Below are 27,666 nucleotides of genomic sequence, written 5' to 3'. Positions count from 1 at the left end.
ATCCTCGGTGTGCACTTTTGGAGCTCATTTGGTCCCCTCTGCACTTAGAGGGTGATTTATCAAGCCCTTTCGGCAGGCTTTGCCTGCCTACGACTGCAGGTTAGAACAAGAGAACCTGCATGCCGTATTTAACAAGCAGCGGTCATCAAACCGCTGCTTGCCTACCCTTTCGCCTCCTCTTAAGTGGCGAATTTCAATCTACGTGGTCTAGTCCAACCGGGGAGAACGACAACTCCTGCCCGCGTGTGATTGGCTGTGCGCGGGCAGGATTGCACGCAAGCGCAAAATAGAGCTCGTGTGCAATGCTGAATTCCACCAGGGGAATTCATCCTGCCAGAGGCGAGCTGCGGCGGACAGGGGCGCGTATGTACGTCCCTGTCCGCCTCAGCTTAATAAATTGCCCCCATTGTCCCCTTTCCCTGGTGGCCTTCAACGCAATCATTGGGGGCAGAAATCTAAAAGAGCTGGGCAGCTGCACAGGATTTAAGGAAACTGGATGAACCTCCCAAGACCCACCATTTGAAAGGCAATCATCTCCTCTTTCAGACAGTGGGTGCCTTGAGGGTATAAAGTGTAAGCACATATTTAAAAATAAAAAAAATAACTTACATTCTTTGAAGGCTGGGGATCTCTAGGCATTTATAGTTAATCAAAGTCCTAGAGAACCCAATGACCCCTTGTTTTAAAGCCCAGAAGGCCCTCTTTGAAATGACGTATATATATATATATATATATATATATATATTCTATTTTTTTTAAAAAATACAAACCCCAAAGCTAAAATTACACAAAATAAAAAATGTAAAATTACAGAAAAAAATAAACAGATCTATCCAAAATAAAAAATGTAAACCTAAACTAATACCCCTATAAAAAATCCCCCCAAAAAATAAAAACACCCCCTAATCTAATACTAAATTCAAAAGGGCTTTTGTAGGGCATTGCCCTAAGTTAAACAGCTCTTTTACCTAAACAAATTTCCAATTACCTGCTAACAGTAAACCCCCCAATACCCCCCTAAAGAGGCATTTCTATGGGGATTGCCATTAAAGGGGCATTCAGCTCTTTTATTGCCCTTAAAAAGGGCAATCCGCTCTTTTCCAGCCCCAAAAATCCTAATAAAAAAAAAAAAAGCCACCCCAAAAAATAAAAAAAAAGCCTAAGACTAAGCCCAAAATAGATACTCTGACCCTGAAGTCCGGCAGAGAAGGTCTTCTTCCAGACGGCCCCATCATCTTCTATCTTCAACCAGAGCTAAGGCGGCATGGAGCGGAGATACAGAGCTGGCTTCCCTGATTGTGTGGATCCTCAGCGGCGGTCCTCGGCGGCGTGGAGGTTCCTCTTTATCCGATATCTGTTGTACACTGAAGATTGAATGCAAGGTACCACATTCAATTTGGGGAACCTTGCATTCCTATTGGCTGAAATTTTGAAATCAGCCAATAGGATGAGAGCTACTGAAATCCTATTGGCTGTTCAAACTTCAGTAGCTCTCATCCTATTGGCTGATTTCAAAATTTCAGCCAATAGGAATTCAAGGTACCCAATAAATATGGGGTACCTTGCATTCAATCTTCAGTGTGCAATTGACGATCGCATGAAGAGGAGACTCCACGCCGCCGAGGATCGACACATCAGGGAAGCCAGCACTGCAACCTCCGCTTGGTGCCGCCTTCGCTCCAGATGAAGATAGAAGATTTTTACTGTTAGGGGGGACTTAGTATTTTTTAAATGTAAAAGTGCTGTTTAACTCAGGGCAATGCCCTACAAAAGGCCCTTTTAAGGGCTATTGGTAGTTTAGATCAGGGGGTGTTTTTATTGGTGGGCTTTTTTATTTTCATAGGGATTCGGTTTAATTTTTTTATTTTTGATAATTTTGTTTATTTTTGCCTGTATTTTTTGTAATTTTAGATTATTATGTTAGGTTTTATAATTTTAAGTGTAACTTAGTATTGGGGTTAATTTAGGCGGTGTTATGTTAGGGGGCTTAGTAATTAAATTAGTTATTTGCGTTGTGGGGGGTTGGCGGTTTAGGAGTTAATAGGTTAATTAGGTTTATTGCGATGTGGGGGGTTGGTGGTTTAGGGGTCAATTAAACCTAATCCCTATGAAAATAAAAAAGCCCCACCAAAATAAAAATACCCCCTAATCTAAACTGAACTACCAATAGTGTGTGTATATATATATATATATATATATATATATATATATATATATATATATATATATATATATATATATACACATACATATATATACACACACACACACATATATATATATATATACAGTGGGACCTCGGTTAAAGAACGACTCTGTAAACGAAATTTCGGTTTACGAATGAAAATTCTGGAAAAAAAATGCTTCGGTTTACGAATTTTTTTCGCAATACGAAACAAGTGTCCCGGTTTTGGAGCCATTTGCAGCAAGTTGTTGAGCCTTTTGGAGCCATTTGCAGCAAGTTGTGGAGCCTTTTGGAGCCATTTGCAGCAGGTTTTGGAGCCTTTTGCAGCAGGTTTTGGAGCCTTTTTGGTGCATCTCAAGAAGTGGAAAGGTAGGGAGCTGAGCTTGGTTGTTTGCATGCCTGTTACAGTACTGTACTGTGTGTTTTGCAATGTGGGGTTGTTTTCCATGCAGCTCATGTGCTGTGCATGTCTGTTACAGCTCATGTGCTGTGCATGTCTGTTACAGCTCATGTGCTGTGCATGCCTGTTACAGCTCATGTGCTGTGCATGCCTGTTACAGCTCATGTGCTGTGCATGCCTGTTACAGCTCATGTGCTGTGCATGCCTGTTACAGCTCATGTGCTGTGCATGCCTGTTACAGCTCATGTGCTGTGCATGCCTGTTACAGCTCATGTGCTGTGCATGCCTGTTACAGCTCATGTGCTGTGCATGCCTGTTACAGCTCATGTGCTGTGCATGCCTGTTACAGCTCATGTGCTGTGCATGCCTGTTACAGCTCATCTGCTGTGCATGCCTGTTACAGCTCATCTGCTGTGCATGCCTGTTACAGCTCATCTGCTGTGCATGCCTGTTACAGCTCATCTGCTGTGCATGCCTGTTACAGCTCATCTGCTGTGCATGCCTGTTACAGCTCATCTGCTGTGCATGCCTGTTACAGCTCATCTGCTGTGCATGGCTGTTACAGCTCATCTGCTGTGCATGGCTGTTACAGCTCATCTGCTGTGCATGGCTGTTACAGCTCATCTGCTGTGCATGGCTGTTACAGCTCATCTGCTGTGCATGCCTGTTACAGCTCATCTGCTGTGCATGCCTTTTAGTGTGGTTTCCATGCCAGCTCATGTGCTGTGCATGCCTTTTACTGTGTGTTTTGCATTGTGGGGTTGTTTTCCATGCCAGCTCATGTGGGTGTAAAGCATTTTTTATTTTTTTTGCATACTTAGGGACGGTGGTGTCATGGCACCCAAGAAAGCAGCGGAAGCTGGGAAGAGGAAGAAGGAGATGATTCTGCTTGAGGACAAGAAGGAAATCATCAGGAAGCATGAAGGAGGAATGCGATTGACTGACCTTGCCAAAGAGTATGGAAGGAGTGCATCCACAATCTGTACAATCCTAAAAATGAAAGAGAAGATTACTGGGAGAGATGCAGCCATGGGAGTCACCAGGGTCTCCAAGCAACAGCCACCTGTTCTGGAGGAGGTCGAGAAGTTGCTCCTGCTCTGGATTGAACAGAAGCAGCGTGCAGGGGACTCAGTGACCAAGGCGATCATCTGCGAAAAAGCCAAGGCCTTGCATGCTGACCTCCTCAAACAACAGCCAGGAACGTCAGCAGATGCAGAAGGCTTCAAGGCCAGCAGGGGGTGGTTCGAAAGGTTCAAGAACAGATCTGGCATCCACAGTGTGGTCAGGCATGGAGAGGCTGCAAGTTCCGATGTTGCTGCAGCTGAAGAATTTGCTACGGAGTTCCTGGAGGTCATACTTTCAGAGGGCTACCTTCCTCAGCAGGTCTTCAACTGCGACGAGACTGGACTCTTCTGGAAGAGGATGCCAAAGCGTACCTTCATCACAGAACAGGAGACCTCATTGCCTGGCCACAAGCCGATGAAGGACCGTCTTACCCTCCTGTTCTGCGCCAACGCCAGTGGGGACCTTAAGATCAAGCCCCTGCTTGTCTACCATTCAGAGAACCCACGGGCCTTCAAGAAACACAAGGTGAACAAGGAGCAGTTGAGCGTTTTGTGGCAGTCTAACCCAAAGGCTTGGGTCACACGCCTCTTGTTTGTGAAGTGGGTCAATGCGGTTTTTGGTCCTGCTGTGAAGAAGTACCTTGTGGACAATAACCTGGCACTCAAGGCCATGCTGCTCATGGACAATGCTCCTGCCCATCCTCCAGGCCTCGAGGAAGACTTGCTGGAGGACTTTAATTTCATCAAGGTCATGTTCCTTCCGCCTAACACCACCCCACTACTCCAGCCAATGGACCAGCAGGTTATCTCCAATTTTAAAAAAATCTACACAAGGGAGCTTTTCCGGCGATGCTTTGAGATGACAGATCACTCAAGCCTCACCCTCCATGAATTTTGGAGAGAGCATTTTGACATTGTGAGCTGTCTGCAGATTATCACCATTGCCTGGGCCGGGGTCAGCCAGACAAACCTAAATTCTGCTTGGCGCAACCTTTGGCCAGACTGTGTTGTAAAACCTGCCTCCAGTGCTTCTGCACCTGCACCAGAGTCAACAGTGTTGGAGGAAATTGTTTCCTTGGGGAGGATCATGGGCCTGGAGGTGACTGAGGAGGATGTCTATGAGCTGGTGGAGGAACACAACCGTGACCTAACCACCGAGGAGCTGGTGGAATTGCAGAAGGAGTCGATGGAGGAGCAGGAAATGAGTGAGGAACAGCTCTCTTCCACGGAACTCAAGGAGGCATGCCAAATGTGGGTAAACCTACAGACTTTTGTACAGCAGCACCACCCAGATAAGGCTCTAGCCCACAGACTTGTGAGCAGTTTTGACACAGACATCATGTCCCCTTTCCGAGGGATGCTTAAAAGGCGCCAGAGGCAGCAGACAATGGAAAGGTTCCTACAAAAACAGCCTAGACATGAAGAAGAACCTGCTTGTGTTAGTGCTGCCCAATTGCCCTTGTACTCCTCATCTTCCAAACAGTGTTGAAATTGTTTTGCTATTTTCCATGTTTTCCCTGTTGACGTGTTATTTATGTACAGTTAAAGTGTACTGTACCATGTTACCAACAGTCTGCCATGTTTTAAAAGTTGATGTGTGATGTTTTAAAACATAAAGTTGCATGTTTGAAATGTTATTGCTTGATTAATCATGTCCCTGTACAGTATTTATACCTTTAAAGTGCACTTTATAAAGAGTTTTGAACAGATAAAATACTTTATTTGACTTTTTTCTCACCTCCGGAACGCATTAATTGGTTTTCAATGCATTCCTATGGGAAACCGTGTTTCGGTTTCCGAATTTTTCGCAAAACGAAACGTCCCGGAGAACGCATTAAATTCGTAAACCGAGGTCCCACTGCATATATATATATATATATATATATATATATATATATATATATATATATATATATATATACACACACATACACACATATATATATATTCATATACATATACACACATATATTATATATATATATATATATATATATATATATATATATATATATATATATATATATATATATATATATATTTTCATATATATTCATTCATATATACATACACACACACACACACACATATACTATAGCCAGGTGATAATTGTGGTAATAATGATAACCTAGCATGAAAAAGTGTGCATTTATTTGAGTAGAGGCTCATTGGAGCCTTAAAGGAACTGTCTACTCCAGAATTGTTTAAATAGATAGATAATCCCTTTATTACTTAGTCCCCAGTTTTGCATAACCAACACGAATATATTAATATACTTTTTACCTCTGTGATTACCTTGCATCTAAGCCTCTGCAGACTGACCCCTTATTTTCAGTTCTTTCGACAGACTTACATTTTAGCCAATCAATGCTGACTCATAAATAAGTCCACGGGAGTGAGCACAATTGTATCTATATGGTTTTCATCAAAGAGTACCAAGAGAACAAAGCAAATTTGATTATAGAAGTAAATTGGAAAGTTGTTTAAAACTGAATGCCCTATCTTAATTATGAAAGTTTAATTTTAGCTAGAATGTCCCTTTAAAGTGCATAACAAAGCTATTTAAATATACGCAAAGGCCCTTATTTATAGGAGGTTAACCCCTTCTTTTGACTATAGAGTTTAGAAAAAACCCCACTATTTTTACAACCTTGTTTATTAAAATTATAATTTAAAAAAAAAGCACATTTTGTTGTAGAGTTCACACGTGTCTTGATCAGTGTTCCCTCCATGGCCAGTTTTGTGAGCAGCCCAGTAATGAGACAGTTAATAAGTCAATGCAGTCTGCATTGTGTAGTGTTTGCGAATTGCTCTAATTAACTGTTTAACTATTGGGCCACTCACAAAACTTGCCTTAAAGGGAACACTGATCATGAAATATACATAGAATAATGGTATAGTATGAGTCTGTTGAAGAAAAAAAAAAAAATAATACGTGTGGGTTTCTGAAAAAAGACCCACAATTAAATGTGAGCAGTATCTGAAAATTCCATAACAGTTCAGTGTCCCTCTAACGACAGCTCAGAGCCGTCGCTAGCACTCTCCCACCCGCTCCTACGCGGAGCACTTTCCCACCTGGGTGCTAAGCTGAATTGAGGTTTTTTTAATTTTTTTTAACTTTTTTCTTTCTTTCTTCAGATCCCCAAGATTTATACCGTTGGAAAGGTTAGGCGATTACCTTTCCAACGGTGGGTGTTGGGGGTCTGTAGCTGCTTAGATGCCTGAGATACAGGCTTCTAAGCAGCATGCCCCCTTTCCCTATACTGTCCATTGTCTTTTTAAATAAAGTTGAACGGTGACGTCATCACGTCATTGCGCGTGACGTCACCACGCAAAACATGAAGCCCCGGCGATGCCTGTCACTATACAGGCCCGATCACCGGGGTAGGAGCGGGTGGGAGCGCCCAGATCTCCCTCAAGGTGGGAGAGTGCTAGCAACGGCTCTGAGCCATTGTTAGCACCTGAGTGGGAAACTCTGCGACAGCTCAGAGCCGTCGTTAGCACTCAAGGGGTTAAGGAATAGATTACTAGTGAAGCGCTAAATTATCGCGTGCCTGCAAACAGGCAAATTTTCCCGTTTGCAGGCTCACGGTAACCAGTCATTACAAGGGCCTGGGTATTGCTACCCAGAGATTAAAAGCTGTCGGGAGTGGGGTGTTACAAAAAAATGGCATTGAAAAGTGCCTTTACATCGCGGTCTATGGGAACAGTGTGTTCCCAGTAAATATATATGTATACGCTTTTATACATATATATTTATGTGTTATTATTATCATCAGGTATTTGTAGAGCGCCAACAGGTTCCGCAGCGCTAAATATGTGTATATACACATATTAACACACAAATATATATGTATATAAGCATATACATATATATTTACAAATGCTGCAATTGCTGCGCTACTAATCCCCTTTGCTGAGCGTAGGTTCTGATGCTGTCTCATATAGCATCATGAGGCTCCCATTGGAGCCTAAAGAAGTGCGCTCTCATGAGCGCAATGCTTCCTAGCAATGCAAATGCAAGCTCGCATTGCACTTTAATTGTTAACATTAACGTGTGCTGGTATTACTTAGTGGAACGCTAATATCGATTGTGCACAAGAGATATTTAGCGCACCACTTGTAATCTAGCCCTAAATCTACTAGTTATAGTTTACAATGAGGCATATTCATTTCTTTTATCTTTAGTGGTAAATTGAGATATTTCCCTGGTGGTTAATCAGCAAAATGTCTTGCCCTTCACATTTCACCCAGATCTCAAGCTGCTCCTTTTCAGTTGCCATAGCAAGACAATGTGGTATGCAACATGATCTATTTACAGAGAGTTATCAGAGTCTTATCAGGACTCTATACCATGTTCACATTTCACAATGCTGGATAAATAATTTAAAGGTACAATAAAGAGTTGTTACACTTAGGATGGATTGCACCTGAGTGACATGGGCACAGGTTTATTGGGGGAGAGGATGGTAGCATACTTAGAGAATCTTTTAAACTAGGCAAAGTGGGGGAGGGTCAGTCCAAGCATAATAGAACAGACAGATCAGTCTGCATATGTCACACCTAAAATTTCTCATGCAAGGGATGACAGAAGTGTACACTTAGGAAATGTCACATTAGAAAGTTTGGAGGAAAGCGCACCAAGTAGCAGCAGAAAGCACAAGAAAATTAAAATGTAGGACAGCTAATGCAAGAATCATGACAGGTAAAATGGGGGAGCTGGAGCTCTTAGTTGCAGAAGAGGACTATGATATTACCAGTATAACTGAAACTTGATGGGATCATTCACATGACAGGGCAGTTATTTAGGAGGGACAGGAGTAATAAAAGGGGTGGAGAAATTTGCATGTATATTAAAGTGCCATAAAACAGGTTGAGAGCTGTGCATATCCTAAAGAAGCTAATTAAGTAAAAAAAATAGTTTAAAAATTGTTGGGAAGTATTTTAAAATAATTTTCAAAAATACTTAAAATAGCCATGCTGTCTGGACACTGTGCTCCATCCCTCTTATCAGGGTTTAGACACAGACATTGTATTTCACATGAGTTCACAGCTTCTAGGCATGCTCCATCAGATAATCCCTATTCATTTGTGCATTTTACCAAAACAACAATGGATATAGCTACAGCCATAAAAGGAATTGTGTAGTGGGAGTTAGAGCTGTACAATTCAGAAACTTAAAAGAAAGGGTTAATAGCGAGGCACTGCAGTATAAATTTGCAGGTAAAGTAATTAATGTACATATTATATTTTGTCTCTATCTCAACTTGTTTTATGTCCCTTTAAACCTGACCTTAAATCTACAATAAGGGAAGATATTTATGATGATACAAGTGACAAAAGTTTTCTCTGATAAAAATACAGAGGATAAATGGATAATATTTAAAACTTTGTTAAATAAATATACATATCAACACATATCACATGATTATAAAAGTAAAATAAATAAATCCAAGCCAATGTGGCTAAATAGAAAAAAAAAAAGTAGGGCATTTAAATTATTTAAAGAAAATAGTGCAGACTCAACATAACAAATATATAAGGAATGTAACAAAGCATGCAAAAAAAGCAATCAAATTAGCAAAAAAAATGAAAATAAATATTAATTGCAAAGGATTCTAAGTCAAACCCTAAAAGGGTTTTTAAATACATAAATGGAAAAAAAAATATCTAAGATGGACAATATAGGTACATTAAATTGTCTGAAGGGTAGCATGATTAAATGTGACAGGGAGAAGGCCGAGGTACTAAACCAGTATTTTTCTTCAGCATACACAAGAGAGGAACCAATGGGAGATACTTAAAAACAAACTAGAAAATACAAGCCCATACCATTAACAGGGTAATCTCTAGAGGATATCAGGGGGGAAAAATGGATAATATTAAAAAGGGACAGTCAAGTCCAAAAGAAACTTTCATGATTTAAATAGGGCATGCAATTTTAAACAACTTCCCAATTTACTTTTATCACCAATTTTGCTTTGTTCTCTTGGTATTCTTAGTTGAAAGCTAAACCTAGGAGGTTCATATACTAATTTTTTAGACATTGAAGACTGTCTCTAATCTGAATGCATTTTGACCACTAGAGGGCATTATTTCATGTTTTTCATATAGATAACATTGAGCGCATGCACGTGAAGTAACCTAAGAGTAAACACTGATTGGCTAAAATGCAAGTCTATCAAAAGAACTGAAATAAGGGGGCAGTCAGCAGAAGCTTAGATACAAGGTAATTACAGAGGTAAAATGTGTATTATTATAACTGTTTTGGTTATGCAAAACTGGGGAATGGGTAATAAAGGAATTATCTTTCTTTTTAAACAACAAAAATGTAGGTGTTGACTGTCCCTTTAAGTTAAATAAAACTCCAGGCCTAGATGGAATACAGGTATATGAGGCCCTTAGAACAAGTCCAAGGAAAACGAGGTCTGTACCACCCTCCCAACCTCCTCAGAGATAAACCTATGAAGCTACAAAAGGGCAGTGCCTAATGCCAAAATATTGTAATCACAAAAAGGGAGAGAAAGAAAAGAAGCATTATTATGGCACACTATCACAAAAAAAGGTGTGAGGGAAAGTGATATAATCAATCAGAAAAATGGAAATTGGTATGGGAAAAATTAAAACTTAACCTTTATTAGATCAATAAAAACAAAGATAAGACATGTTAAAATATTAAAAAGACATATACACATCCCTACCCCTCTTAGAGCAAGTGACCATGAATTATATCAATAAAGAACCCGTAATCACAATAAACTAGATCAGCACAAAAAGGGTGGTAACTATCCCCATTGACCAGTGTACTGCGAGTACAAAAGATCCCTATCACTATCTGATTGAGCCAAAAGGCCCATCTAAGACTTTCGCAGTAAACCTGGTCAATAATTTAACAAATCTGGGTGTCCCTGTGCTGCATCTACTATGAAAATATAATTGCAGGATTCAAATTCAAACATATTAGTAAAGCATACCGGAAGTCAAGAAGAGGGGAAGTGCGAACGCCTGAAGCGCGTTTCACCACTGCTTTGTCAAAGGCCAGATGGAATACACCCAAGGGTTTTACTGGGAACTAAGCACTGTTATAGCTAAACCTCTACTCTACTAATTTGTCAAGACTCATTATTCTCAGGCATAGTACCCCAGGACTGGCGTAAAGCTCTCTTCAAAAAGGGAAGCAGGGCTGATCCAGGAAGCTATAAACCAGTTAGTCTGACATTAATAGTGGGGAATATACTTAAAGAGATTATAAGGGATTATATTGATGAGTATATAAGTGTAAACAAGATTAATAGTTCAACTCAGCGTGGTTTTATGAGAAAAAGATCATGTCAAACTAATCTAATTAGATTCTAAAAGGAAGGAAGTAAAAATATAGATACAGGGGAATCAGTTGATGTGATATACTTGGATTTTTTAAAGGCGTTTGATACAGTGCCACATGAGAGATTAATGTACAAAATTAAGGGACTGGGAATATTTGAAGATTTTAGCTCATGGATAAATAACTGTATAAAAGACAGGGAGCAACGAGTAGTAGTAAACAGATCATACTCATATTCGACAAAGTTAATTAGTGGAGTCCCCCAAGGATCAGTACTGGGCCCTGTTCTTTTTAATATATATAATGATGATACAAAGTTGTTTAAGGTCACTAGGTCAGGGCAGGATGAACTTGCTTTACAAGGGGATCTACAAAAATTAGAGCAATGGGTAGGTACATGGAAAATGAGATTTAATACTGGAAAAGGCAAGGGTCTACATTTTGGAAGTTAAAATAAGCTATTATTTAAATGGGAATAGACTTAGACAAACAGGAGGACAGCGAGTTGGGAGTAGTAATAGATAGCAAGCTTAAAAAAAAGAAGTGCACAATGCAGGGCAGCGGCATCTAAGGCTAATAAGATACTAGCATGTATTAAAAGAGGCATTGATGCAAGGGAGAAAAGCATAATACTGTCACTATATAAATCCCTGGTAAGACCACACCTTGAGTATGGAGTGCAGCTCTGGTGACCAATCTAAAAAAAAAAAAAAAAAGGACTTAGAAAAAGTGAAGAGAAAGGCCACAAAGCAAATATGGGGAATGGAGAATTTAAGCTATGAGCAGAGGTTAGCCAAACCTAGAAAAAATGTGCTTCAGAGGTGACATGAATACTTTATATAAATATATTCAAGGCCCATATACAGAGAAGCTCTGTTATTCCAAAAATATGTTTTGTGACAAGAGGTCAGAATTTAAGGCTGAAGGAAAAGAGATTTAATCAACATAAAAAAATTCACTGTAAGAGAAATCAAAATGTGGAACTTATTACCTGAGGAGGTAGTAAATGCCAGCCAATACCTTAGTTTTCTTCAATATTTAAAGTAAAATGAAAAGTGCTTAAATGTATTTCTATTCTGAATGTGGAATTATGGATATTGTATATGTTCCTACTGTTATCTCTGTTTTTTCAATTAAAAAAAGCCAAGAAATAGCTATATAAAATGTATACTATATTCTATTTTTTATCACACTAGAATGTCCCTTTAAATAGCACAACTTTAAACTATATAATGATTATATTTCCAAATGTCTAAACCAATCAAATCTCAACAACTGTATAGTATACAGTATAGACATTTCTTTTACTAATGTCATTGTGCAAAATATTTTGTAAACAACTGTCAAATATATAATATAACAGCTTCAGAAAAGTGAGAGACTGGATGGCACTGTTATACAAAGTATCCATAACTAATGAAAAATACGCCAGAAAACAAGCAATATTGTTGTCATACTTTCACTTATTTATCCAAAGTCTAGTCAATAATCAGATCACACAGGCATCCCTCTTGGAAAGCAAATCTAATGATTTCCCAACCATATCAAATTGTGCCATCAATATAAGGGAGGGGGGCATATCATATCGGGGGGGGGGGGGGGTAACATAATATACAAATCAGACTGCATTATTAATATTTCAGTCATATTGATCAGCTTTTCTCTAATTAAATTCAAATTGTAGTAACGCATGTCAGAAAATAAACTTAAAAAAACAACATTTAAATAAACATGCTAATACACCATGTGTGACTGAATACACTGAATGATACATAGATTTTTGGATTAACGTATTTTTATTATAGCTAAGCCTATCAAACATTTTAAAATAATGAAAGGTACTGCATATATATTGTACAAGTTCATACTGTGTATATAGATATGTATTACACTTCATGTGTTAAGATCGTTGACCTTTAAGTTAATTCCATATGAAGGGCATACAATGGGCACTGAATCTTCACGCCAATAAAAAAAAAAAAACTTATTAAGATAAAATATAGCCAGCTGGAAGAAGTTATACCGCTAGTGACAGCTGTCAGTCACCTCACACATCTGCATTCAGAGAGCACAAACAACTCATACTCACAAGCTGGACCGTTACGGACACATGCAGCACTGCAGCACGGTACCTCCAGGAGGCGCCGATGTACGCTAGGGTCACTGGTAGAACGTTACAACGGGAGCGCGCGGCGTAACGTGACTCCAAGCACGTACATCTCTTTGCGTGGAATTCGGAAGCCGGAGAAATGTTGTGAGTTTACTTTACAGGAAGCACTGAAGGCTAAAATAACAGTAGAATGTATAATTTGATGGTTCCGTTTAAAAATGTATACGGATAACGGAGGTCGAAGACGAAGTTAAAAACTTTTGGTGTTGCGACTAATCACATGATTAAGGCACGTACACAGGTTTCAACCTTGAACCGCCATAGTATTTACTGGCAATTTTTCCAGTACCATCGTCATACATTTTTTTTGTCTATTGCATTATACCTTGAATTACCTTCCCTTTTATATTAAAATAAAATAAATTGTGTATCTTCACTCTAAGCAAGTTTTGTGTCTCCATATTGAGAGTTGCACACACAGTGCTGCTTTCGGTGATACAGTAGTCCAGAGGTCACAAAACCGGTTTGAGCTCTTCTACACAGAAGGGGAAACTGGACTGGATGTCACTTTTGGGGGTCACATACTAACTGCCTCACTACTGGATGGTTATTGCTAATACATTGTGTGTGTGGAGTAGGGGACAATAGAATGCTGATTACATTATTGAGCTGTTTATAGTCTTGCTTAGAAATATGCTTAGGACCATGTCTGTTTAGCTTATAGACAGTATACTGAAACTTTTTCTTTGCTATTGTTACTTTTGAAAAGTAGTTAGACTGAGCTTTCTCTGCTCTTACTGATTTTTTTTTTAAAACTCAGTTGCTATCATAAGTATCTTAATAGTGATATGTTGTGAAGTATCGAGAGAACAGCAAGTTTGTATACAAATATTTCTGCAGCAGCAGACTAAGGGGAACATTTATTAATCTACATTCACAGATTTTGGGGCAGACATTGCTTCTTTAGTCTCTTCTTCACCTCAGAGGTGGCAAGATAAATCACATCAACACTGGTTTGTTCAGGGTGATTGACCTGGCCTGCTCTCTAGTAATAGGTTGTGCATTGCAAGCGGCGATATCAGTCGGACAGGCTCTTTTCTTGAAAATTAGTCCATCTGCAATCTTGATAATTCACGGCAGGGAGAGAAATCGCACAAAATAATTTTTCTTTTTTTTTAGCATTATATTTTAAATCCTGTGTCTCCTTCACATCAAGCATAGCAAGATACAAGCTCTCTATTTGCATTAATAAGATCGTTTGAGAGACCTTGGAGTGCTGATCAGACTTCTTAGATAATCTTGCAGGACCTGAGATCTTGAAATCATCTGGCTCTATGATACATCACATTAATTCCCTGTTGCATATTGGGGATATTATTCACTGCTATATTTAATAGAACATATTAAAAACGTTTTTTTGCACTTTTAATTCTCTTTAAGTTACATCATGGCAGCACCCATATCATTCTCAGGTGGTTAGCTTTGTATACATCATTATATCTAACATTTAGTATTTACAATGATGTGCATTTAACTTACAATGCAGTGATCCTGGGTAGTGTAGAAAGAAATACAACTGAATGGAGGATTAAACAGCAGGTTCCAGAATGTCAATTGTACGGCTCGTTACATTTGAAAGGGTTTATATGAGCAAGTGCATTAATTTTACTGCCACCATTGTGTTCTGATGAGAAGAGTGGGTGTCTTTGTTATCTTGCCCCCTCATGTGATGCACTTGAATTGAAGTTTATTTATCACACATGATGAAAACATAGATTGTTTGTTTGTTTTTCTAGGGAATCAGTTTACTAAAATATACATTGTACACAATACTCGGATTCAAACATTTTAGCTGAATCTCAAAAAAGGGACAAACTGCATTTGAATTGTGTTGTGACTTGGGCATTTCATCATTGCTTGCTTTAAAAAGTGTGTTTCAAAATTAGTAATCATTCTATATATGCTCATTTGCATGTCCTGTTGTCAAAACGCACATTTCTAGAATGTACATTCTATCAGCTAGAGGATTAAATTGATATAAAACTCAAAATGCAATTACCCTAAAATAATAGTGTAGTATAAAAATCAACGTTGCAATATACTTTCATTATATAGTTTGTCAATTTTTCCTGTAAATTAAACTTTTTTTTGACTTTATTTTATTTGCCAAATTAGAAGTGCATATTTCATACCCTGCCACATTTTACACACCAATTTGTTTGATCAGTGTAGTAGCACATGTATATCTCTTTCTTAATGGTCTCAGCATAGGAGAGAATACGTTTTTAAAAGGGTATGTCCCTGGCTGTAAACCAATGCAAATATTGCTAACATACATGGCAACTTTGAAATATATTTCACAGTGGACACTAATTTGCATATTATGCCACGAAAAGCACTACCAGAGGGTCTACTGTACTAAACAAATCGATTTATGCCCTCTTTTCTATCTATATTAAATCCTAATGAACAATTATTTTTATTTCATATATTGTCTAACTTAATGCAGAATGTTTATTGATAATAAATGAGTAATTGAAAGCTAAATATTTTTGTCTCAGTAAATCAAACTTTTCGTTTACAATAGTATGATTTTAAAATTGTATTAATACTTAAAAAATGTACACTGTAATAAGTTGTAAGTCTCATTGTGAAATGTAAAAACATAAGTGCTGTTATGTTTAAAATGATTAATTTAGTGTATTTTTTATTAAATGTGATATTAACCCTTTAAGGACACAGCTTTCAGTTTGCTCAATTGTTTTATGACGGAAAAATTCCGTCATGTTCTTAAGAGGTTAATAATAAAATGATTCAAAAAACACAATCTATTTTGAACTTCAGAGTATCTAGTTTAAGAAAATAATGTCTGTATAATGAAGCTGAATATAGTTTATGAAATCAGTTTTTTAAAAGCTAAAGGGACAGTCTACACCAGAATTTTTATTGTTTAAAAAGATAGATAATCCCTTTATTACCCATTCCCCGCAACACAGTTATATTAATTTACTTTTTACCTCTGTGATTACCTTGTGTCTAAGCCTCTGCAGCTGCAGCCCTCCTAATTTCAGTTCTATTTGACAGACGTGCATTTTAGCCAATCAGTGCTGACTCCTAGGTAACTCCACGAGCGTGAGCACGATGTTATCTATATGGCACACATGAACTAACGCCCTCTGGTTGTGAAAAACATGTCAACATGCATTCAGATAAGAGGCGGCCTTCAAGGGCTTAGCAATTAGTATATGAACCTCCTAGGTTTAGTTTTCAACTGAGAATATCAAGAGAACAAAGACAAATTGCTGATAAAAGTAAATTGGAAAGTTGTTTAAAATGACATGCCCTATCTGAATCATGTCCCTTTTAAAACATGTAATTTTATCACTATTGATTCAGCCAACTGATGTGTTTGACCTGCTCACAGAGGTAAATTACTGCACTGGTGCCGCAGAGAACTGATGGTCCTAAGCGGAAACTGCCTCTGATCCAATGCTAGTTGCATAGCTGGATTGTGTCATTAGCACTGCTGATTGAATCAGCGGCAGTTTCCTCTCAGGATCAGCAGTTTGGGGGTTAAACACATATATTTGCAGGGATGATTGGGATACAATTACATACTCTTACAAATGAGAGCATGCTAATTTTTTTTACTATAATGGCCCTTTTTTGAAAGTTATGTATAGGTACTTTCTAGGTGATATTATTTTATTTTTATTTTCATTGTAATTTATTAATATAGTCATTGCAGTATCAGAAACATATAAAAATATAAATAACGGGTGTTAGAAAAGTGAACATTTGCAACATTGGAGTCTTTTTAAGGATAAAGTGCTTTTTATTTCCAAAAGAGATACTGCTGGATGTTTGATTAAATAGTGTGTACTTACTGAATGAAAATAAGCATTGGTTGGTGAATGTTTGCTCTGCATATGCAGTTTTAAATTAAATTTGTAACTTCAGCATTTTAAAGGGATGTGAAAAGTCAAAATAAAATGTTATTGACTCATATAGAGCAAGTGATTTTAAGGCACTTTTAAATTAACTTTATACAGTATTATCAAATGTACTGTGCTCTTTTGATATCCTTTATTGAAAAGGAAACGTACATATGCTCAGGAGCAGCAATTTACTATGGGGAGCTAGCTGGTAAATGGTGGCTACAGACAATTGTCTCTTGTCATTGGCTCTCCAGATGTGATCAGTTAGCTCCCAGTAGTACATTGCTGCTGTAAAGCTGACTTTAACTATATGTTTAATCCCTTTTGCTGGGGTTAAAAAATACTTGTATGCTGGCAATAGGTAATAATAAAATGTTCTTTTTGCAATTGTATGTCCAAGATGACATGTCCCTTTAACATAAAATTACTTTTCTGGCAATTACATCCTGCTAGACACTGAACTTTTTTTTAAACATAATGTGGTTTTACCCATGGATAGATTTTAAAATGTTACTCCTGTTGTCTTAATGTAATTTCTGTGTTGCAGGTGTCCTGTTTAGATTCTCGTCGTGATCCCAGCCAGGCAGTATGTCTTCCAGTATTAACAGCGACGATGAAACAACACCCCTCTTGTACCCTTCTCATGACAGGTACAAATATGCAATATTGATCTTTATAAGTAGATTACACTCAGAAATGTTCTAAAATGCATATGGAAGAGTCGCACTTACATATATTGGTCTTTTACCTGAAAAAGGTTTTTATTTCTGTTTTTATTTATTTATTATCCTTTAAAACTTGGCTCTTTTCCATTAGAGCGTACGGAGAAAGGCTCAGGATTGTGTTTGACTTCAGTGTCTCTTTAAGTTCGGTTATTTATATAAAAAAATAATAATTTAAGTTGACACCAATAAGAACTGCTTATTTGTGCACAACTGATTCCTAGCTAGAGCTTACTCGCTAACGATGAAAACTCCTAAACAAAACTCTGCTAGTGACAGGGGCACATATTCACATATGAAAATAAAGTAGTTTTATTAAAGGCACGAGAGGAACATCTGTCTTTTTAAACAAAAACTGTAATATATTTTATAATGCCTTTTTAGCTGCAGTGAAGAGATGACAAAAGTATTTGTGTTACTCACTGCGGTATAAAATTACCTTTTTTCACAAAAGAATTGATGCTTTCATTTAATCCAGTGGCTAACACTACTATCGTTTCTCTACACCACTCTGCTATATGATATAAGTTACCTTACTTTATCAAGATAGCTTTTACATTTCTAACTATAGTGTTACCTTAATAATCTGCATTACTGACTTACTGTGTATTTAAAGGGACATGAAGTCTGCATTATATTTTCATAGTGTAAGTAAAGTATTCAGTTTTAAGATAGTTTTCAAATTACTTCATTAAATTTTCTTCATTCTTTTGGTATCCTTTGTATAAAAGTATACCAAGGAAGCAGTAGGAACAGCAGTGCACTAATGGGAACTAGCTGGTGATAAGTGGCCACACACATGTTTCTTGTCATTGATTCACCAGCTGTGTTCAGCCAAGTCCCAGTAGTGCATTCCTACTCTGGAGATGATTTTAGCGATGTGACAGTGTTTAGTGTATGTAGTTTTTGCATTTGATTGTACCATTCAAATTTCGTATAATGAATTGTTCTGCAGATTATAGTCTCAGTTTGCATGTATTTCTTGGGTTATTTTCAGTAATAATGTGGAATTCCAGAAACGGCTTAAAAACAGATGGTGGTCCATTCGAATTATGTACCTTACAATGTTTCTTAGCAGTGTAGGTAAGTTCACAGTTTGTATTGACTATTTATTTAGTGGTATTTTTAGAATGTCTTTTATTTTTTATTTTTTTCAAATGCCATTATAAAACCAAACATTCCATAAACCTAAACCATCCATTGCTGTAAGGATACTCTGAAAATTAGCTTTTGCATTACAATTTCACTTTATTTTCAGACTGTTATTTTATGACAAAATTGTACTAGATTTAGTAAAATCACCATTAGTCTTTTTATCAAACTTAAAGGGACAGTAAAACAGTTTGAGGTTGTAATATTTTTTTTCAATATGTGCAGTAAAAAAAAAATAAAAAAAAAATTGTATGTTTCAATTATTTATTCTGCATTATCCTGTAATTTAAAGTGATTGTAAACTTTATTGAATTAAAGGCCAGTATTAAATAATACTCTTAAAAACATGGGCACTTTAATACATTACAGTTTACAATGATGCTTATTTTTTAAAAATACTTACCTTTGCGTTATGGTAAAAATAACGCCAATCCTCCGTCCGCATCAGCTGCTTCATTAGCATATTGATGACGAAAATGGCTTCCTCCAATCGTTGCATTGCCCCACAAGCTGGATGCCAAAGGGGGCACACAACGATTGGAGGAAGCCGGATTCGTCATCCATCTGCTAAAGAATGCAGCTGATGCGGGCGGAGGATCAGCGTTATGTTTTCTATGATGCAAAGGTAAGTATTTTAAAAAATAAGCATCATTGTAAACTTTAATGAATTTAAGTCCTCCTGTTTTTAAGAGTATTATTTAATACTGGCCTTTAATTCAGTAAAGTTTACAATTACTTTAAGTCTGAAAGTTTAGAGTTTTCCAATGCTGTGAACTTAGGGCACATGACAGGCTTATCAAGCCTAACCCTGCATATATATGTCCCTAATTGACTTAAGCAGAGATGATTAAATAAAAACTGCAAAACAGTGGAGCGTTTGTTAACATAATGGCAGTGACTAGCAAATGGTGGGTATAGTTTGGCTATTAAAAAACAGTTGTAGCAAACAAGATGATTATGAATTCCAAATATTTTCAAACTCACAACATCTTAGTTTATTGCAGGACTGCTAGAAAAATATTATAATTACAATCATTTACTGTCCCTTTAATGGTACATAAATGTCATGATTGAAATGTGCATGAGTGCATGTCAATTTTGAATGGAAGTATATGCTGTTCTGTTCCAGTGCACCTGCATTGAAATGCTGCACCTTCTCAGAGAGTAATTGGTGGTCTGTATGATGTAAACTGAGATATCACTGACCATGATACATCTCACACCTGGTTTTCTAAGCAGACACAGGCCTCTATTTAACAGTGCGGATCAGGTCCGCCAGACCTCGCTGAATACGGAGAGCAATACACTCTCCGTATTCAGCATTGCACCAGCAGCTCACAAGAGCTGCTGGTGCAACACTGCCCCCTGCAGACTCACGGCCAATGGACCGCCAACAGGGGGGGGTCAATCAACCCGATCATACTCGATCGGGTTGATTTCCGGCGATGTCTGTCCGCCTGCTCAGAGCAGGCGGACAGGTTATGGAGCAGCGGTCTTTGTGACCGCTGCTTCATAACTGTTGTTTCTGGCGAGTCTGCAGGCTCGCCAGAAACACGGGGCATCAAGCTCCATACGGAGCTTGATATATAGGCCCCACAGTGTTTGAATGTGGGAGCAACAAGCAAGCGCAGCATTATCGTGTATGTCTATAAATCAGTAGTACATTTCTCTAGAAGCATTTTGTCATTGCTTCCTTTTAAAACATAAATATAATTATTCATATTTCAATTTTGAATGTATTTTTACTTGAAAAAAGTATCTTGGTTGTCTAATGACTAAATGTTAATTACCAATTCTTGGGCCTGCCTTACACAATATTTTTATTTTAGGGTTTTCGATCGTGATGACATCAATATGGCCATATCTTCAACAGGTTAGTCAGTATGTTAATAGGTACAGTCTAAAGTTTAGCCATTTTCATTGTTTAAGAAGTGTTACTTGTTTAGGAAATACAATTCACATGTGAAGGTTTTTTTTTTTTTATTTCAGCTACAGTCCTTGATTATTTCTCTCATTCATAACCTTTTCTAAGGGCTTTTAAATAAAATAAAAAAAGTATGCCACATTTTCAAGCGTGCTTTGTTTTAAATCACCTCAATATGCTGCAAAATGTATGCTTATTTTATGTTGAAATTATTTTTATTATAGTTTTCAAAAATATCAGTTAACAGAATTTAATAAACCAGTATGGTACAAATAATAAGTTGTCAGTACAGATTACATTAGACACCTCATTTCAATGCATTCAATAGTTAAAGGGTTTTTCACCACATACTAAAATTGCACTGTTGTTTCTGCAGTCTCTCCTGAAGTTCTTGTGTTCTGGTTCATCTCAAGAGGTGCTATTCAAGATGCAAAAATCACACATTTTGTAACATACAAAGTGCTTCCACCCCATAACTGGTGAGTCTCCCTGGTCCCGGCTCTCCACCACCCAATCTGTAAAGGGCAAGGTTTAGTAGCAGAAGTATTCTATACCCCCGTCTATTCCTGTTTTCATGGTACATTATAAAGGTTTCCCATTGTATGAGAAAACGTTCCCTTGTGTTCAACGTCTCAGCTGTCATGCCGGCCATATTATAGTGATATGCTATTTTATTGTAGATAAACGAAAAGTTTGGTGGAGCATTCTTCCAGTGTTGGGCCAAACTTATTCTAATAACTGTACAAATGGTCATGGCTAATCTATAGTATTTTTTTGGGAGTTGTGGAATCTTAAAATGTAATAAGGCTTGTTCAGGTGTTAAGACTATTTGTGTTTGGAAAACTGACCTCAAAAGGGCGGATGTTTGAGTAAACACTTCTCTGGCTTTAATGCAGTGCCCCCACATGTCTATATACAAGCCCCTCTCACCACAACCTCTATAACACAAATGCTGGGGCTGGATTTCTATATCTCCGAACCTAGTCGGGTGGAGGTACCACATAAAAGCCACCTTTATTTAATTCTCTTTAAGAGTTGCGTTATGTGAAAATGAGAGCCCATTGGTCAGACTATCAATCCAAGTTTTAAGGGGCCAAGAAGCATCTAAATCCTTTTCCCACTTTAACATTAGCAGAGACTTGTTCGTAGAAAATTTACTATTAAGTAAACGATAAATAATTGTTATCATACTTTTAGTGTATTCCGAAGTTAAGCATAAAGATTCGAAAGTGTTATTTATTGGGAATTTAAATAAAAGTATGTTTTGCATTCAGTTTATTCTAAAGGAATAGGGTGTGAGAGATCGCCAAAAATTTGCTCTGTAAGGGATATCTAAAGTTCCTTGGCGCCCAAAGGAGGCTTGACATCTGATCAGTTTCCAGTACATCAGCTTCAATATGTACCCATTGAGCGCTTTGTTCACCTTTAAACCAGTGTATGGTCTGGGCCAATCACGCTGTGTGGTAATATGATACTAAATCTGGAACACCAACTCCTCCATTTTCCTTATGGGTGCACATAATTTTATTAGTCTAGCTTTTTTTTACCCTGCCACACAAAGCGTAGTATGTCTCTCTGCAAGGCATTCAATTCTGAAAACGGTATCGACACTGGTAAAGATCGAAATAAATACAATAATTTCGGTAGTAATGTCATTTTAGTTGATACAATTCTGCCATACAGGGAGATCTTAAGTTTTAACCATTTCGCGATGAGGCGTCTGATGTGTTTAAACATAGGGATTTAGTTAGCTTGGTATAGGGTGTAAATGTTTGCAGGGAGATTTATCCCCAGGTATTTAAGAGTTTTGGGGGCCCATTTGAATGAGAAATTCAGCTCCAGAAGTTTTTATTGTATGTTTGGGTAATTTAATGCTTAAAGCCTCACATTTATCTTGATTCAACTTATAACTCGATGTCCTACTGAAGTGATGTATTAATGCATATAGAGGAGGAAGTGATAGGAGTGGCTTAGTTAATGACAGTATAACGTCATCTGCGAACAGAGATACTTTATATTCTTTTTGACCCACCATCAGTCCCGAGACATCCAGGTCATCTCTGATTTTCACCGCTACTGGCTCAATACAAAGAGTAAACAACAACGGAAATAGGGGGCAGCCCAGCCGTGTACCATTGTTGATGTGTATTGGTTTTGATTGGTATCCTGAAAGTTTAACAAAGGCCGTAGGGACTGAGTAAAGGGTAGCAAGGGCATCACAGAATTCGCCCTGCATGCCTATTTTTTTTTTTCAAAACGGCAAACCTATAGTCCCAGCTAATCCTATCGAACACCTTCTCTGCATCAAAGGAAAGAAACAGAAAAGGCGGTGGGATTGAGTCGATTGGCTAATATTTTAGTGAGTATCTTAATATCAATTAAGGAAATTGGTCTATAATTTTGGCAGTGTTGTTTGTTTGTTTGTTTTTACCCGGTTTTGGTATAACTGGCCATTAACATTTCTCTAGGGATTTCTATACCTTTCATAATGGAATTAAAAACCTGGGTCAACTGGGGAATCATAATATCTTGTAGGGATTTGTAGAAGACCCCAGAGTAACCATCTGGTCCAGGTGTTTTGGGGCTTTTTAGATTTTTTTTATGGCTGCTCTTACTTCCTCCTGAGTAATAGGAAAATTCAAAGATTTGAGTTTGTCTACCTGTCAGGGTTTTTTGTTTGCCATGTGCTGTTGGCAGCCATTTTCCTCACCTCTCTTGCTGACTCTGGTGCATACTGTGTGATGCTGCTTATTTCCTGCACTTCCTTTTATGGCCAGACTGGTGTACATCATCCATGTGATACAGGATGCAGTCTCAGAATTGTGATTTCATCACTTATTATTTAAAGGGCCTCTGTTCAGTATGCTTTGCCCTTGCGTTGTCTCAGACCTGTTTGTGAGAGCTCCTGTGTATTACCTGGCTGTCTGATATCCCTCCTGGTTCCTGATCCCTGGCTTGTTCCTGACTCTGATGTTCTCCTTGTTACTGATTCCGGCTTGTCTGACTACTCTCTTTGGCTCCTGACTCGGCTCGTCTGACTATTCGCCTTGGCTCCTGACTCGGCTCGTCTGACTACCAGCTCTGGTTTTGATTCCTGGCTTGTTATTTGACTTGTGGACTTTTTATTATTTTTTGCTATTAATAAAGATGTGATTATTTTTGCACTTCTCGTTTCAGTCTGATTCCTTGCATCCTGACACTACCGAAACATTTGGTAGTGAGCTCTGACCTAGAAAACTGTATAGTTCTTCCAACTTGTCTTTGCCTCTGTTAGGGTCGGGAAGGTTTAACAAACCATTATAAAAGTCAGCAAACGTATTGGCAATACAAAGAGGATCATTAGTGGATGTTCCATCTGGCCTCTTCAACTGTGGTACTGTGGTATTTCTAGTTAATTCCTTTAGCTTATTTGTTAGCATTTTGTCCGGCTTATTGCAGTAAATTTAATAGTGTGTGTCTATAATTTTAATGGACCTAATTGCTTCTTTATCTAATAATTGATTTATTTCAACATTCTTAGCTCTAAGCTGTTTCATATCTTTTTTGTTTGGGCTGTTGGTCATTTGACTTCTTAGTAAATTTGCCTCAGATTGCAGTTGTCAGCTTAGTCTTAGTTTGTGTATTCCTCCTACTCGAATCAGCATTTAGAAAACCCCTTACAAAAGCTTTTAAAGTGCCCCAAGCAAATAGGGGGTTAGAAGTGCTACCTTCATTGATTGAAATGAACTCAGAGATCTGTTGGTGGAGCTGTTGTAATAATACTTTTATCCTGTAGCAAGCCTGTATTTAATGTCCAGGATTTGATTCTGTTTGGGTTTAATACTCCAGATAAAGTGACTTCCACCATGGAATGGTCTGACCACGGACAGTTTAATATTGAAGCTTTTGTCAGGAGTGGTATCAAAATTTGGCTTGTGAAGATATAATCTATCCTAGAGTGTGAGTTATGCATTGGCGAAAAATATGTATAGTCTCTTGTGCTGTCATTTTATTGTTCTCCAACTATCAATGAGGTTGTGATCTGCTATAAAATCTTTTAAAGTATTATGGGAGGATCTACAGGTATTCTAAATCGACCCTTGTGCGGTACGGTCTAGCTTGGGGTCTAATGTAAGAGTAAAATCTCCCCCCCCCATAATAGTTTTATATTTCCTCCAGAGAGTTAGAAGTTTACTCACTTTTGTCATAAAGGTCGCTTGGTGATCATTAGGAGCATAAACATTAACTATTACTACTGGGATTTTCTGGATTAGACCTCTAATCAAGAGGTATCTCCCTTATTTATCAATGACTACTTCTTCCTCTTTGAAGTTTAAGGATGAGTGAAGGAGAACTGACCACACCCTTTTTTTATTACAGACTGCATGGTATTGAATGGGGTACAACCTGTCCCAGTATTTTGGGGTATATGTCTTGGTGAAGTGTGTTTCCTGTATCATGACTATCTGTGCCTTTCGCGCCTTGTAAGTGGAGATTGCCTTTTTCCTTTTAATATCGGAGTTAAGACCCCACGCATTATGAGATAGTATTTTAATAGACATCTTGGGAAATAGGGGGCATTATCACCATAGCAGTTGCCTCAAATAGTAAGGTCATGTAGGGCCCAATGTAACCCTGAAGGAAAATTTGTGGTGGAGAGCCAGGACTTACCAAATACAGAAGACCTCTGACTAGTAGATAGTATTCAACAGACAATGTATTCTGAAGGAAGTATGAAACATTGAATGTAATCTTAAGACAGTAAGAAGTAACCCGCAGATAACAATTACATATTAGCAAACGTAACAACATTAACAATAAATACAACTGGTTCAAATACTTCAGAACAATGAGAAACAATTGAATTCTCATAAATGTATTAGGATTCTCAACCTGGGGAGTTTAGTGAGATGTGTGGGAAGGCAGGTCTTATAGTGTATATAATGCAATATGTATCTGCTCATATTCCCTTGATAGTTATTATGTAGCATGATGGGGATAAGAACAGGAAAGGGAGTGAGTGGTAGTAGGAAGAAGAGGGGAGGGGGAATAGGATGGGGGATGTGGGGAAGGGGATGGGGGATAGGGTGGGGGATGTGGGGAAGGGGAGGGTGGGGGGGTAGCTCCTGAGAAGAGCATGAATGCTTATGGATACATTAGAACATTTAGGTATATGTTATACCCGTAACAAGTTTAAACTCTTAACGAAAAATTACAAACACAAACAGTCAATCTAAAATTAGCTTAAATAGAAGTTTCTCCAGTGGAGGTTGGGACCAAAATATGGCCCACTTTACCAATTATGCTGTGAACGAGAAAATACTCAACACTTTGTCCTCTGTCATCAGGTTGGCGGGACTTCCTCTTCGCTGAGTGGATCAGAGTCCATATTGGTGCTAGGATATGACTTTGATTTTTTTAGATTTTCTGGCTTTTTATACTGGTGTCCATTCACGATGAAAAGTCTTCTTTTGAGGATTTGGGATCGTTGGAGTGGAGGGGGATTCAAGGTGGATCTGTAAACGCTGCAGCATAGCCAATCCCTCTTCTAATGTGGAGCAGGTGTGGTTGATATTTTGATGAGAGAATATAAGTTTAAAAGGGTAGTTCCACCTGTATTTGATCTGCGCTGTAGTGAGAGCTGTTGTAATTGGTTTGAGTTCTCTACGCTTCCGTAGGGTGAGAGGAGCAATGTCGGCAAATATTTGAATTGGGTGGGTCTCAAAGGGGATGTGCTGCTTTGCTCTGGCTGCTTTGAGGATAAGTTCATTTATATGAAAGTAATGGAGTTTAAGTATAATGTCTCTTGTTAATGATTGTTGGGGTTTAGTTAAAGCTCTATGTACTCTGTCCATGAGAAACATCTCAGATTCGATCTCTGGTACAAGTTGATGGAAAAGCTTAGTCATGGTTTCTTTTAGATTTTTATATGATTCTGGTAAGTTCCTAATGCGTAGGTTAGATCTACGAGATCTATTTTCAAGATCTTCAATTTGTTCTTCTAGCTTGCCAATGTAGTCAGCATGTGCTGATAAGGAATTTTGGATCTGCGGAATTTCCTCTGCTATGTTGTCTGTTTTCTCTTGAAGTTCCGCTTTGCGGCTGCCAATATCTTTGATGTCTTGTATCAAATCCGATAAAGCAGTTTTTAGTTCTTCCTGAAATAAAGATTTTATTTGTGACAAAAGTTCTTTATTTTGAGAGTTCATTATGCTTGGTGCAGTTATTTCAGTTGTGCTTGCATATTCATGTTGTCGCTAGTGAAAGGGGGAACCCTTTTCCAGTTGTTTCTGCTTTAGTTGTGATTTATTGAGACATTCTTTAACAGTTTGTGTTTTTTGTTCTTCATCTTGTCTGCTTTAATAGGGGATTATAAATATAACTGAAGTATAATTTACAAGCCGACAGAGCTTGTAGGCGTATCTCAGGAGCTAGGTTATTAACGTTATAATTTCAAATATGCCACTTCATATTGAGTGATATTATACTTTATTTGTGCGGGATCTCGAGGGTTAAGAGAACCTGCCATCTCTCCTGTCCCCAGGTTTATTAGTTCTTCATTGTTGAGTCTCTGGAGGGTTGTGGAATTAAAGTTGAAACCAGAGGTTTCTATGTGTTTATTGAGCTGTTCCTTTGTCTTATGACTTTAGACCTCTTATAATACCCTTCTGGCAGCTGCCAAAAAGCAGTTATATAAACTTCCTGATCAGGCTAAAGGGATAGTAGATGTTGTTTTTTCCTTTTTTGTTTAAAGGTCTTAGAAGGAACTTATGTGCTTTATGTAAGGACTTTTACATGTGTGTTCGATCTTTTAAACTGATGATATTATGCAGCTAGGCTTATATGTTAATCGCATAATATAGCACAG

General features: G+C 37.9%; 2 protein-coding genes across 3 annotated transcripts in view; one reads left to right on the top strand and one right to left on the bottom strand.

Moving 5' to 3' along the window:
- The window catches only part of ABHD18 (abhydrolase domain containing 18), a 159,166-nt gene extending 145,972 nt beyond the window's left edge, over nucleotides 1-13,194 (bottom strand). Inside the window, exon 1 of the mRNA XM_053703649.1 lies at nucleotides 13,063-13,194. The gene's annotated coding sequence lies outside the window, so the exon portion shown is untranslated. The remainder of the gene's footprint in view (nucleotides 1-13,062) is intronic.
- A 397-nt stretch (nucleotides 13,195-13,591) lies between these two features.
- Nucleotides 13,592-27,666, top strand: part of MFSD8 (major facilitator superfamily domain containing 8) — a 158,474-nt gene continuing 144,399 nt past the window's right edge. The window contains exons 1-5 of one of the 2 annotated variants that reach the window (XM_053703642.1): nucleotides 13,729-15,012; nucleotides 17,569-17,671; nucleotides 18,741-18,826; nucleotides 20,725-20,768; nucleotides 21,196-21,298. The gene's annotated coding sequence lies outside the window, so the exon portion shown is untranslated. Of the gene's footprint in view, nucleotides 13,707-13,728; nucleotides 15,013-17,568; nucleotides 17,672-18,740; nucleotides 18,827-20,724; nucleotides 20,769-21,195; nucleotides 21,299-27,666 lie in introns of those variants that run through there. The other variant, XM_053703641.1, reaches the window with a different exon arrangement.

The sequence above is a fragment of the Bombina bombina genome, chromosome 2 (assembly GCF_027579735.1).
Source record: "Bombina bombina isolate aBomBom1 chromosome 2, aBomBom1.pri, whole genome shotgun sequence".
Classification (NCBI taxonomy): Eukaryota; Metazoa; Chordata; class Amphibia; order Anura; family Bombinatoridae; genus Bombina; species Bombina bombina.
This window is presented reverse-complemented; position numbering and strand designations above follow the sequence as displayed.